The sequence below is a fragment of the Mus musculus genome, chromosome 19, assembly GCF_000001635.26.
Source record: "Mus musculus strain C57BL/6J chromosome 19, GRCm38.p6 C57BL/6J".
Taxonomy (NCBI): Eukaryota; Metazoa; Chordata; class Mammalia; order Rodentia; family Muridae; genus Mus; species Mus musculus.
Window position 1 is genome coordinate 33,659,622 of NC_000085.6, and position 14,432 is coordinate 33,674,053.

At 39.2% G+C, this 14,432-nt stretch overlaps 2 pseudogenes; both read right to left on the reverse strand.

Moving 5' to 3' along the window:
- Positions 1-8,644: 8,644 nt before the first annotated feature.
- On the reverse strand, positions 8,645-8,842 carry Gm19755 (annotated as a pseudogene).
- On the reverse strand, positions 13,908-14,417 carry Gm18293 (predicted gene, 18293; annotated as a pseudogene).

Genomic DNA, 14,432 nt, shown 5'->3' on the forward strand with positions numbered 1-14,432 from the left:
AATGAAATGTTAAACAAAATTGATTGAGAAAATAAACTCTGAACTAATCATTCCAAACCATGAAAGCATAAGGAAACAAAAAAATTCAAATGAGATTTAAAACTGGAATTACATTAAAAGAAAAATAGAAAGACAAAACTGAAATACTTCAAATGAAGAACTCAATAAGTAGAATAAAAACAGCTGTGGAAATTCTTACCAATATAATGAAGGAGACCACAGGCTATTTGAGCTTGAAGACAAGATAAATTGTTAAGAAGGTACAAATATGACTTTCAAGATATGTAATATGTCATTTATGGCAAATATAAAAATCTTGTACATCACAAGACTACATAGATATGTCAGAGGATAAGAGCACTACAAAGGACTTGGATTCACTTCTGAACACAAAAATGATGGCGGTAAATCTCTATCCCAAATATGCCCTGGCAATGAAAACATAATCCTATTAATATGAATACATACTGTGTGCCTAGATTGAGCAGATCTATCCCTATATAGCATCTTCTACATCTTATGAGACCCCTTAGAAGTTGTGGTTTCTCAGGGCTATGTGCTTCTTCTCTGCTTTTCTTCTTCTTCCTCCTCTGTGTTCTCTTCCTCTTCCCTTTTCTTCTTCTTCTCTTTCTGCTCCACCTTTCCACTCTCTGCTCAATTATCAGCTCTTCTTTACTTTACAAAATAAGGTTGGAAAAATGATTACAAGAAATCACCCGAGTGCTGACTCATTCCTTATTCACAACCCCTCACAGGAGAATGGAATTAACATCAAATATAATTAGACCCAGGGCTATCCACAATATTCATAACCATTTGTAAGTCCATTTCAAGGGGCCTTAATGGGCACCACACCTATATTTAGTGCACAGTCATACATTTTGGTAAAGCATTCATACGCATAAATTAAAATTACTTTTAAAATTTCAAAGGAATTTTTATTAAGAAGAAAGTAATAATTTCATTCTAAAAATTAGAAATCGGTGGCAATACACTCATAATGAAATTTATTTTCTAATAGAACAATGTGCCATTATAGACAGAATAGATTTTGGCAACACCAAACAGATATTGAGGGTACATTTCCCTTCATAGTAGCATGAAGAAGCTGTTAATATATTTAGAACAAAGTATATTGCACTATGAGAGAGGTAACAAGTTCCAATGGATTTCTCAATATATATGCCAAAAGACTGAGGCACATATGATAACATACAATCAAATTCAGAAAGAAACATCAACTCAGATTACTATGTCAATAAGCTATTATAATTGAAGGGAAAAATGTTCACATTAAAATTAGGCTGAGATAATTTGTGACTGCTAAGCTTAATCTATGAGAGAATATTGAAGGAATACTTCATTGTAAACAGACAAATCCATGTATGAAGCCACAAGGAAGAAAAAATATGTATAGTCATTCAGCAAGAGGATTAGGAAATGATACAATCAATCAATGATAGGAATAATACTTCCTTTTCAATATTAACTCAGTATCAGTGTACTCAATTTCCCTGTTAAGAGATGTAGACTAGCATAATAAGGTTAAAAGGTAGGATTCATCCATTTAACCTCTAAGAAAGACATCATTTTTTAAAAGACAGGTGTTACATTAGGCTGAAGGATGACATTGAGATCAAAGACTTGATTCTCTAAGACCTGACAAAGTAGATTTGAACTCAAAACTAGTCAAAAGAGTAAGGTATAAGGAGAGTTTCTTCATATTCATTAGAATAAAAGCCCACCCTTGCATCTCAGCTCCAAATTTGTCTCTGTAACTCCTTTCATGGGTATTTTGTTCCCTATTTGTGATGGTTTGCATATTCTTGGACCAGGGAGTGACACCATTTGGAGGTGTGGCCTTGTTGGAATAGGTGTGACCTGATTGGAGTAGGTGTGTCACTGTGGGTGTGAGCTTAAGACTCTCACCCCAGTTGCCTGGAAACCAGTCTTTCACTAGCAGCCTTTGGATAAAGACATAGAACTCTCAGCTCTGCCTACGCCATGCCTGCCTGGATACTGCCATTCTCCCACCTTGAAGATAATGGACTGAACCTCTGAACCTGTAAGCCAGCCCCAATTAAATGTTCTTTTTATAAGACTTGCCTTGGTCAGGGTGTCTGTTCACACCAGTAAAACTCTAACTACAACACTATTCTAAGGAAGAATGAAGTATCCACGTGTTGGTCTTCTTTCTTCTTGAATTTCTTGTGTTTTGCAAATTGTATCTTGGGTATTCTAAGTTTCTGGGCTTATCAGAGGGTGCATTTCTAATGACTTCTTTTGTGATTGGGTTACCTCACTAACATTGATATCCTCCAGATGCATCCATTTGCCTAAGAATTTCATAAATTTATTGTTTTTAATTGCTGAGAAGTACTCCATTGTGTAAATGTACCACATTTTCTGTATTCATTCCTCTGTTGAGGGATATCTGGATTCTTTCCAGCATCTGGCTTCTATAAATAAGGCTGCTATGCACATAGTTGAACATGTGTCCTTATTACAAGTTGGAACATAGAGACTGCCATATCCAGGGATCCACCCCATAATCAGCTTCCAAACGCTGACACCATTGCATACACTAGCAAGATTTTATCGAAAGGACCCAGATGTAGCTGTCTCTTGTGAGACTATGCCGGGGCCTAGCAAACACAGAAGTGGATGCTCACAGTCAGCTATTGGATGGATCACAGGGCTCCCAATGGAGGAGCTAGGGAAAGTACCCAAGGAGCTAAAGGGATCTGCAACCCTATAGGTGGAACAACATTATGAACTAACCAGTACCCTAGAGCTCTTGACTCTAGCTGCATATGTATCAAAAGATGGCCTAGTCGGCCATCACTGGAAAGAGAGGCCCATTGGATACGCAAACTGTATATGCCCCAGTACAGGGGAACGCCAGGGCCAAAAAAAAAAAAAAAAAATGGGAATGAGTGGGTGGTAGGGAAGTGGGGGGGAGGGTATGGGGGACTTTTGGGATAGCATTGGAAATGTAATTGAGGAAAATATGTAATAAAAATAAATAAATAAATAAAAAATAATAATAAATTAAAAAAACAAAACAAGTTGGAACATCTTCTGGGTATATGCCTAGGAGAGGTATTGCTGGATCTTCCAGTAGTACTATGTCCATTTTTCTTAGGAACCATCAGACTGATTTCCAGAGTGGTTGTATCAGCTTACAACCCCACCAGCAATGGAGGAGTGTTCCTCTTTCTCCACATCCTCGCCAGCATCTGCTGTCAACTGAATTTTTGATCTTAGCCATTCTGACTGGTGTGAGGTGGAATCTTAGGGTTGTTTTGGCTTGCATTTTTCTGATGAATAATGATGTTGAACATTTTTCAGGTACTTCTCAGCCATTTAGTATTTCTCAGTTGAGAATTCCTTGTTTAGTTCTGTACCCCATTTTTAATAGGTTTATTTGATTTTCTGGAGTCCATCTTCTTGAGTTCCTTATATATATTGGATATTAGTCCCCTATCTGATTTAGGATTGGTAAAGATCCTTTCCCAATCTGTGGAGGCATTTTTGTCTTATTGACAATGTCTTTTGCCTTACAGAACGTTTGCAAATTACATCACCCATTGCTGCTGTATTCAGAAAAATTTCCCCTGTGCCCATATCTTCAAGGCTTTTTCCCACTTTCTCCTCTATAAGTTTCAGATTCTCTGGTTTTATGTGGAGTTCCTTGTTCCCCTTAGACTTGACCTTAGTACAAGGAGATAAGAATGGATCAATTAACTTTCTTCTACATGCTAACTGCCAACTGACCCAGCACCATTCCTTGAAGATGCTGTCTTCATTCCACGGGATGGTTTTAGCTCCTTTGTCAAAGACCAAGTGACATAGGTGTGTAGATTCATTTTTGGGTCTTCAATTCTATTTCATTTTCTACCTGTTTGTCACTGTACCAGCTCCATGCAGTTTTTAATCACAATTGCTCTGTAGTACAGCTTGAGGTCAGGCATGGCAAATCCACCAGAGGTTCTTTTATTGTTGAGAATAGTTTTTTGCTATCCTAGATTTTTTTGTTATTAGATGAATTTGCAAATTGCCCTTTCTAATTCTGTGAAGAATTGAATTGGAATTTTGGTAGGTATTGCATTGAATCTGTAGATTGCTTTTGGCAAGATAGCCATTTTGACAATGTTTTTCCTGCCAATCCATGAGCATGGGAGATCTTTCCATCTTCTTAGATCTTCTTCGATTTCTTTCTTCAGAAACTTTAAGTTCTTATCATATGGATCTTTCACTTTCTTAGTTAGAGTCACACCAAGGTATTTTATAATATTTGTGACTATTGTGATGGGTGTTGTTTCCCTAATTTCTTTCTTAGCCTGTTTTTCCTTTGAGTAGAGAAAGGCCACTGATTTGTTTGAGTTAATTTTATATCCTGCTACTTCACTGAAGATGTTTATCAGGTTTAGGAGTTCCCTGGTAGAATTTTTAGGGTCATTTATATATAATATCATATCATCTGCAAATAGTGATATTTTGACATTTTCCTTTTCAATTTGTATCCCCTTGATATCTTTTTGTTGTCTAATTGCTCTCACTAGGACTTCAAGTAGTATATTGAATAGGAAGGGAGAAAGTAGACAGCCTTGTCTAGTCCCTGATTTTAATGGGATTGCTTCAAGTTTTTCTCCATTTAGTTTGATGTTGGCTATTGGTTTGCTGTACATTGCTTTTATTATGTTTAGGTATGGTCCTTAAATTCCTGTTCTTTCTAAGACTTTTATGATGAATGGGTGTTGGATTTTGTCAAATGCTTTCTCAGCAACTAATGAGATGATCATGTGGTTTTTGTCTTTGAGTTTGTTTATATAATAGATTATGTTGATTGATTTCCATATATTAAACTATCTCTGCATCCCTGGGATGAAGCCTACTTGACCATGATGGATGATCCTTTTGATGTATTCTTGGATTCGGTTTGCAAGAATTTTATTGAGTATTTTCGCTTTGATATTCATAAGGGAACTTGGTGTGAAGTTTTCTATCTTTGTTGGGTCTTTATGTGGTTTAGGTATCAGAGTAATTGTGACTTCATAGAGTGAATTGTGTAGAGTATCTCCTATTTCTATATTTTGGAATAATTTGAGGAGAATTGGAATTAGGTCCTTGAAGGTCTGATAGAACTCTGCCCTAAACTCACCTGGTCCTGGGCTTCTTTTGGTTGGGAGACTATTAATGAATAATCTATTTCTTTAGGGGCTATGGGACTGTTTAGGTCATTAATCTGATCCTGATTTAATTTTCGTAACTGGTATCTGTCTAGAAATTCGTTCATTTCGTCCAGGTTTTCCAGTTTTGTTGAGTATAGACCTTTGTAGTAGGATCTGATGATGTTTTGGATTTTCTCAGGTTCTGTTATAATGTCTCCATTTTCATTTCTGATTTTGTTAATTAGTATACTGTCCCTGTGCCCTCTAGTTAATCTGGCTAAGGGTTTATCTATTTTGTTGATTTTCTCAAAGAACAAGCTCCTGGTATGGTTGATTCTTTCAATAGTTCTTTTTGTTTCCACTTGGTTGATTTCAGCCCCGAGTTTGATTATTTGCTGCTGTCTACTCCTATTTGGTGAATGTGCTTCCTTTTGTTCTAGAGCTTTTAGGTGTGCTGTCAAGCTGCTAGTGTATGCTCTTTCTACTTTTTTTGGAGGCACTCAGCGCTATGAGTTTTCCTCTCAGGAATGCTTTCATTGTGTCCCATAAGTTTGAGTATGTGGTGGCTTCATTTTCATTAAACTCTAAAAAGTCTTTAAATTCTTTCTTTATTTCTTCCTTGACCAAGGTATCTTTGAGTAGAGTGTTGTTCAGCTTCCACATGAATGTTGGCTTTGTATTATTTATGTTGTTATTGAAAATCAGCCATAGTCCATGGTGATCTGGTAGGATGCATGGGACAATTTCAATATTTTTGTATCTATTGAAGCCTGTTTTGTGACCAATTATATAGTCAATTTTGAAGGAGGTAACATGAGGTGCTGAGAAGAAGGTATTTTTTTTTTGTTTTAGGATAAAATATTCTGTAGTTATCTATTAAATCCATTTCTTTCATAACTTGTTAGTTTTCATGTGACGCTGTTTAGTTTCTGTTTTCAGGATCTGTTTAGTTTCTGTTTCCAGGATTGATGAGAGTGGGGTGTTGAAGTTTCCCACAATTATTGTGTGAGGTGCCATGCATGTTTTGAGCTTAATAAAGTTTCTTTAATGAATGTGGATGCCCTTGCATTTGGATCATAGATATTCAGAATTGAGATTTCTTCTTGGAAGATTTTACCTTTGATTAGTATGAAGTGCCCCTCCTTGTCTTTTTTGATATCTTTGGGTTGGAAGATGATTTTATGCAATATTAGAATGACTACTCCTGCTTGTTTCTTTGGACCATTTGCTTGGAAAATTGTTTTCCAGCCTTTCACTCTGAGGTAGTGTCTGTCTTTTCCCCTGAGATGGGTTTTCTGTAAGCAGCAAAAAGTTGGGTCCTGTTTGTGTAGCCAGTCTTTTAGTCTATGTTTTTACTGGGGAATTGAGTCCATTTATATTAAGAGATAGTACAGAAAAGTAATTGCTGCTTCCTGTTATTTTTGTTGTTAGATTTGGGATTCTGTTCTTGTGGCTGTCTTCTTTTAGGTTTGTTTAAGGTTTACTTTCTTGCTTTTTCTAGGGCATAATTTGTGGTGTTGGTGTTTTCCCTTTATCATCCTTTGAAGGGCTGGATTCATGGAAAGATACTGTATGAATTTGGTTTTGTTATGGAATACTTTGATTTCTCCCTTTATGGTAGTTGAGAGGTTTTTTTTTTTTTTTGGGTATATTAGACTGGGCTGGCATTTGTGTTCTCTTAGGGTCTATATAACATCTGTCCAGAATCATCTGGCTTTCATAGTCTTTGTTGCAAAGTCTGGTGTCATTCTAATAGGTCTGCCTTTATATGTTACTTGACATTTTTTCCCTTACTGCTTTTAATATTCTATCTTTATATTGTGCATTTGTTGTTCTGATTAGTATGTGTTGAGTAAAATTCTTTTCTTGTCCAGTCTATTTGGAGTTCTTTAGGCTTCTTATATGTTCATGGTCATCTCTTTCTTTAGGAAAGTTTTCTTCTATAATTTTGTTGAAGATATTTACTGGCCCTTTAAGTTGAAAATCTTCATTCTCATCTGTACCTATTATTCTTAGATTTGGTCTTCTCATTGTGTCCTGGATGTTTTGTGTTAGGATCTTTTTGCATTTTGCATTTTCTTTGATCATTGTGTCCATGTTTTCTATGGAATCTTCTGCACCTGAGATTCTCTCTTCCATTTCCTATATTCTGTTGCTGATGCTCGCATCTATGTTTCATGATTTCTTTCCTAGGATTTCTAACTTCATAGTTATCTCCCTTTGTGATTTCTTTATTGTTTCTACTTCCATTTTTAGATCCTGGATTGTTTTTGCTCAATTCTTTCACCTGTTTGGTAGTTTTTTTCCTGTAACTCTCTAAGGGATTTTTGTGTTTCCTCCTTAAGGTCTTCTAGCTGTTTACCTGTGTTTTCTTTTATTTCCTTCTTAAAGTCCTCCATCATTGTCATGAGAATTGATTTAGATCTATGTCTTGCTTTGCTAGTGTGATGGTGTATCCAGGACTTTCTATGGTGGGAGAGTTTGGTTCTGATGATGACAAGTAACTTTGTTTTCTGTTACTTCTGTTCTTATTCTTGCCTCCTGCCATCTGCTTATCTCAAGTGCTTGCTGCTGTCAATGTATCTGATTGGAGCGTATCCCTCCTGTAATCCCAGTTGATTCAGGATTCCTCAAGAGTCCAGCTTTCTCTGTGATCCTTTGACTCAGGCTCCTGTGAACCTGAGATTCTGCGTGTGTCAGAGTTCTTGGCAGTCAAGCTTCCACTGAGACCCTGAAATCCTGGTGTGACCGAACTCCTGTTATCCTGGGATCCTGTTATCCTAAGATCCTGGGCATGTTACAGTGTCTGGAAGTGGTGTCTCCTCTGAGGATCTGGAGCTGTCTCATCTGTTTGAAACCAAGGTAAACCAGTACTGATCAGAAGAAACCCGAGCCTCTGGTCAGGCAGGGACCCCATTTCCTTGCTCCTGCTGTCACAGGCCCATCACAGTTGGTTTGGAACAGATGTGTGTTCCACTTATCCTAAGATCATGTGGAGAGTCCTCTGGGAAACGTAGGGGTGTCCTCCAATTCATGCCCAAGGTGACCTGGAGCTTGTGCCTACCTAAAGGGACTTGTGCCACTGGTCAGGCAGGTTTTCTGTTCCCCTGCTGCTGGCTCAGGTCCTGCACACTATTGGATTGGAACCCATGTTGTGTTCCACTCACCAGTGATCCAACGATCATGTGGAGAGTACTCTGGGGACCGTGGGTGTGTCAGTTGACTTGTGCCCAAGGTGACCTGGAGCTGGGCCTACTGGAAGGCCAGTATTTTTTTTTTTTTTTTTTTGCTAAGGCCAGAAAGCATCCAGAGAGATAAATATGTGATCTCTGTGAAGGACTGTCTTTCTAGCCACTGTCTCCTAAGCCATGCTGCAATTTCCTCATCTTCATTGTACACTGCAAAGTTTGGAATGGTGCCTCACCCTCAATCTTCTCATTTATGAATCAAATTAATTTTCAATCCATAACTCAGAGGGCATATATTTTTTTCTGTTCCACAAGGATAAGTTTTTTGTTCACCATTGGATCATAGTGCAGAAGGGTCAGCTTCTCTCAAAGTTGGCTTCTTTTGTGGATGAAGGAGAAACCTGTCTTGGTTTGGCACACCAGTTTGACCAGAATAGATTTTGACTTGCTCTTTGCAAATGAGACAGCAGAAGGCACCATGGCGTCCATCCCACTACTTTCACCCAGACAGACCTAAAAAGCCTGACAACTGTTTCCAGAAAATTACTTTTAAGATGCGTGTAATCTGCCAAGATCAAACAAAGATGAGATAATTTATACATAGAAACAGAAAGACTGAAGCAGTATAAAAGTTCTCTAAATTAAAAAAGAACAAATCCTCATCTTGATATCTAAATGAACTCATTACTAAATTCCATAAGATCTACATTGAAGATTTATCATCAATTATTCCCACACTACCCACTACCTGATAAAAATTTTTTCAATAGAAATAGTTGAAAAATACTTGCAAAGCTGGCAAAAGAGTCAGAGAAACCCCATTACCATTGTAGGAGTCCCACAAGAACACCAGTATACACAATCATTATATATATATATATATATATATATATATATATATATATATATATATATATATATACAGGACCCAGCTCACAACCAAATAGGCTCTGTGATCATTGCTTGAGTCTATGTGAACCACTTACAATATTGATTAGGGCCATGTTATCATGGTGTTTCTACCCCTCTGGATCCTACAATCCTTCCTTATCCTCTTTCTTGAGTTTCACTGAGCTCCACCTATGGATTTGCTGTGGTGCCACTAAGGAAAATTGGGCTAGGCACCAATCAATGAGTATCACCACAGAATATCACCAAGAATCATTTCATTGACTTTTTGGGGGGACTCCACTCATACTTAATTCTATCCTAGGTCTCTTGGCTCTGCATCATCTGGGTCCTATCCATCCAGGCAGGGTCGGGCATGGGCTCCCTCTCTAGGTACTGGACCAGTCATTGGCTGGTCACTCCCACAAATTCTGTACCAATACTGTCACAGCACATCTAGTACATCTTGCAGGTAGTGCATGTCAAAGACCAGCTTCAGCACCACAGGTAAGCAGAGGAAGGCAGTGAGGTGTGGAGTCAGAGAATACTGTCAATTTGTGCTGATAGCAACCAAAATAAACCCCACCCCACTTCCCTATTGACAGGGTGAGAAATGTATCTGGATCTGGTACTCTCTCTTACCAAAGAGAATGTCTGAACTTTAACTTTTTAGGTGCCAGCTAGAAAGATAAAGAAAGAGGGAACAAAATTATACACACACACATAAACACATTGAATTAAATAAAGTAGGCTTCAACAAGGAACCTCAGACAATTTCACACATAAATACATATGTACATATATACAGAGAGACAGACATACATTTATACATTTGGTGGATGGGACATAGCAGGATCCAACCATTTTGCCTACACACACATATACATATATGCACATTTGTTGGATAAAGCAAAGCTCTGATGTGCAGTCTCTAACTGTTTAAATACATACATGTATAAGCATATATACACACTGTTGGTGGAGAGAAAGTCAAGCCAGCTGACTGTACCAATTTTACATATGCACACATATTTGGTGGATGAAGAGAAACTCCAAAAAATTTATTTTTTCCTTTAATCCTTTTTATATCTCTTGTGACATAGTTCTCTATGTAATAAGAAATATGATCTCACACAACAATAGATATAATGCTGCACAAGATTGAGTTAAACAGAATTGTTGATTGTAAGTTTGTAAGTTCAAAGCAGGAGGCTGATCTCTCTTTCATTTCATAAGTTCATTTCATAAGGTCAAATTAGTAGTTTATTTTTTTAAGAATTGCCCACTCTCAGCATGGCCTTACTTTACCAAGGTTCATGCCTGAGACTTCAACCCTGAACATGACCTAAAATGAATGTTTGTATTGATCATTATTCTGCCAAAGCCCATTTTAATTCCTACTGAATTTTTCATGCTCGTAGCACATTAAAGCTTACTGAATTACTTTTTATGCAGGCTTTGTATACTTTTCTATGATGATGGATCACAATGTGCTCTTAATTTCAACATTATTAAACCTTTGAAACAACTCAAACTATCTCCTTAAACACACAAACTTTATATGCCCCAGTACAGGGGAATGCCAGGGCCAAAAAGTGGGAATGGGTGGGTAGGGGAGTGGGGGGGGGGATGGGGGACTTTTGAGCTAGCATTGGAAATGTAATTGAGGAAAATACGTAATAAAAATAAATAAATAAATAAAAATTTCTATCAACTCCTCTAACTTCCTAAGAATAAAGTATGGATAATTCTCTCTTCTTAGAAGGGGGAACAAAATACCCACGGGAGGGGATACATTGACAAAGTGTGGAGCAGAGAATGAAGGAAAGACCATTCAGCGATTGCCCCATCTGAGGATCCATCCCATAAACAGTCACCAAACCCAGACACTATTGTGGATGCCAAAAAGTGCTTACTGACAGGTATAGCTGTCTCCTGAGAGGCTCTGCCTGTGCTTGACAAATACAGAGGTGGATGCTCTCAGTTAACCATTGTACTGAGCTCAAGGTTCCCAAAGGGGGAGCTAGAGAAAGCCCAAAGGAGCTGAAGGAGCTTACATATGAACCTACCAGTACCCTCAGAGCTCCCAGGGACTAAACCACCAGCCAAAGAGTACACATGGCTGGAGCCATTGCTCCAGCTGCATATGTATCAGAGAATGGCCTTGTTGGACATCAATGGGAGGAGAGGCCCTTGTTCCTGAAAAGGCTCCATGTACCAATGTAGGGGAATAGCAGAACAGGGAAGCAGGAGGAGATGGGTTAATGGGCACAGGAAGGGGAGATGAAATAGGGTGTTTTCTGAGGGGAAACCAGGAAAGGGGATATTATTTAACATGTAAACAAAGAAAATATCTAGTCAAAAAAGAGCATACATGTGCTGGTAAATGGCCTCTGGCTTGTCTGGCCTCAGGTAGTGGTGGTGGTGGTGGTGGTGGTGGTGGTGGTGGTGGTGGTGGTGGTGGTGTTCTTAGCCTTGTAGTGGTTTGATGCCCCCAGGGAGAGATATGCAGGGTAGAATGAGGTGGGGGTGGGTGGTTGGATAACTGTTGGTGGGGAGCATTTTCTAAGATGAAAAGGGGAGGAGAGATGGGGTAAAGACCTCTGCAAATGGAGACTGGGAAGGGACCATCTTTTAGAATATAAATAAATAAAAATGTAAAAATACATGTTATGCATTTTAAACAAATTTAATTAAGAAATCTTACATATAATAAAATACACTGTAAATCTTTTTAAAAAGAAAGTTGAAGGTTTTGTGCCTGGCTTCAAATCCAAATGTTATCAGTGGAGAAGGCTTGACTGTTTACAAAAGATAGAAGGGTCTGGCTACTTGTTCCCCAGTGTTAGGAGTCTTTGCTAGGGACATCCTTGTAGAATCCAGTAGATTCCCACTGCACTAAGTTTCTACCTCATCTCCTCAGTTGCTCTAATTCCAGTTGTCTCTCCCAGTGCTCAATCCCTCCATTCTCCTCCTCACCTGATCCTTCTTCTTCTCCTTTCCACCTACCCCAAGGCCAGCCACAAATTCATTCTATTTCCCATTCTGAAGAAGATCTATGTATCTCTCTCCCCCCACCCCTCTTTGTCACTTAGTCTCTCCGGCTCTATGGATTATAGTATGAATTTTCTTTAATGAAGATCTAATATCTACTTATAAGTGAGTATATACCATGTTTGTCTTTCTGGATCTGGGTTACCTCAGCATAATATTTGTGTCTAATATCACTGTCTCTTATGATGCCTTGGGAGGCCTGTACATTTCTGAAAGACAAAGGAGGAGAAGGAGAACTGGGGGAGGAGGGAGATTGGAGCAGGGAATTGTAATGGGGGGGGAGGGAGTGGAAAGTGCAGTCACTTTGTAATGTATTAAAGAAGAATAAAAAAAAACTTTTAAGAAACAGAAAACCAAGTCAGAGTGCTCAGGAGTGAGAGCGCTAGGCATCGCTGAACACGCACGTTTCCTAGCCACCAGCCCGGGCAGGCTGTCTGTAGCACCATGGAAAATGCATGAGCAGCCACAAAGGTACAAATTCCAATCAGCTCTTTCACGAGGCTCACTTAGTCCACAGTAATCAACAGTAGTGACAATAATTTTTAAATCATTGACAAATGATTAGCTTTCCCTAGAAGAGAAGTTCTGTATCAGTACATCCCATGTACACAGCACCAGTTTAAACAGGATTATCAAACACCTGCAGCAGCGCGTGGCTAACTGGAAAGTTCATTTCTTAGCGCTTTCCATGTCGGGATAAAAATCACAACAGTGATGAACACTGACGGGGGATTCAGTAAAACAGAGGGGTGGCAACTGTCCAGGTTCTACTGCCTTCTCAGGAACCACAAGAGGCAGAGGCCAACGGCAGGGCTCAGGCCCCACTAGGTTTCTACTACCAAGCAACTGCCACACACACTACTGGGAGAGTAAGGGGGTCTGCGTGTGACTGCAACCCAGAGGGTTCTGAGTCCACCTCCAGCTTCGAGTCCACGGAGGGCGGAGGGTTAGTCGGCTTCCAACAGAGATAGGCACATCTGCCTTTCACCAGCTTGATTCTTAGTAGCATGCCCTACTTAGGCATTTAAAGGGATAAGGGCATATATAGGTATGCACAGTGAAGAATCAACTATAAATATTCCGACTGTTGCTTTTTTAAAATTACAGATTGAAGTGACTCCTCAGAGAAAACCAGTTTCTTCATAAATGAAATATAGTATATAAAAAGCTGGAATGATGGGTAGTTAAAATACAAAACTCAAGTACAAAACACCCTATTTTTCCTTTCCAAACTACATAGATTCATACAGTTGACTGTACCATATAACTGCTCCATATATAATTACACCACTAGCGTAAAGGACCATTAACACTAAAGCCCCTCAGTTAGCACACTGAGGCTCTCCGTCCTGAGGTCTGCATTAGAACTGCAGCCCTGAGCCCGAGCTGAGAGGCACCCTTCCTAAGCGTGGCTCTCTTCTTCCTGCTCTTGGGTCCCACAATTATTAAAAGAAGGGATCTGCTCTGCAAACGACTGTGCCATCCACTGCCCATTCGGAACATCGCTGGGGGCCGCTTCTCCTCTCGGCTCCGCACTGTGAGCTGTTAGCCCATTTGAAGCAATGCCACAAGGTTCCCCATTACATGGGTTTTCCCCATAGGTACCCCTGGTGCGTGCTGGTTTGGCAGTATGAAATGCCCACGAGGGTTTTGTATCTCACAAAGGTTATGTAGCCTGTTCTGTGAACAATGAGGGAAGCAGTTTCTTGGTGGAAATTTTAACATGCCTTTAGCTGTGGCAGTGATGGGCTTTCTTTTTCCTTCTGTCTGGGTCAGGTTGTGCACAAGTCATGTTATTTGGAAGGTGCACTGCACTGCTGTTTACATGGGCATTTTATGCGGGTGCTTTGAAGTGCCTTGCATCAGGGATTAGGATCAATTGAATTCTTTTTTTCATGGGACTATGTAAAGCATGTAGTATTGCCTTGGTATGTAACTATTGTAGTTTTACCATGGAGAAATACCTTTAAATTATAACTCTGGAGAGCAGCCATGAGGACCCTCTGTACTTCCTGGTGCTTTTCCTTAACATGGTGGGTGAGTAGCGAGTGCGGGGCACCCTGTACATGGCAGGGTGGGGCGTTCTCATTAAATAATACTGAGATTTAAAAAAAAAAAAAAAAAAAAA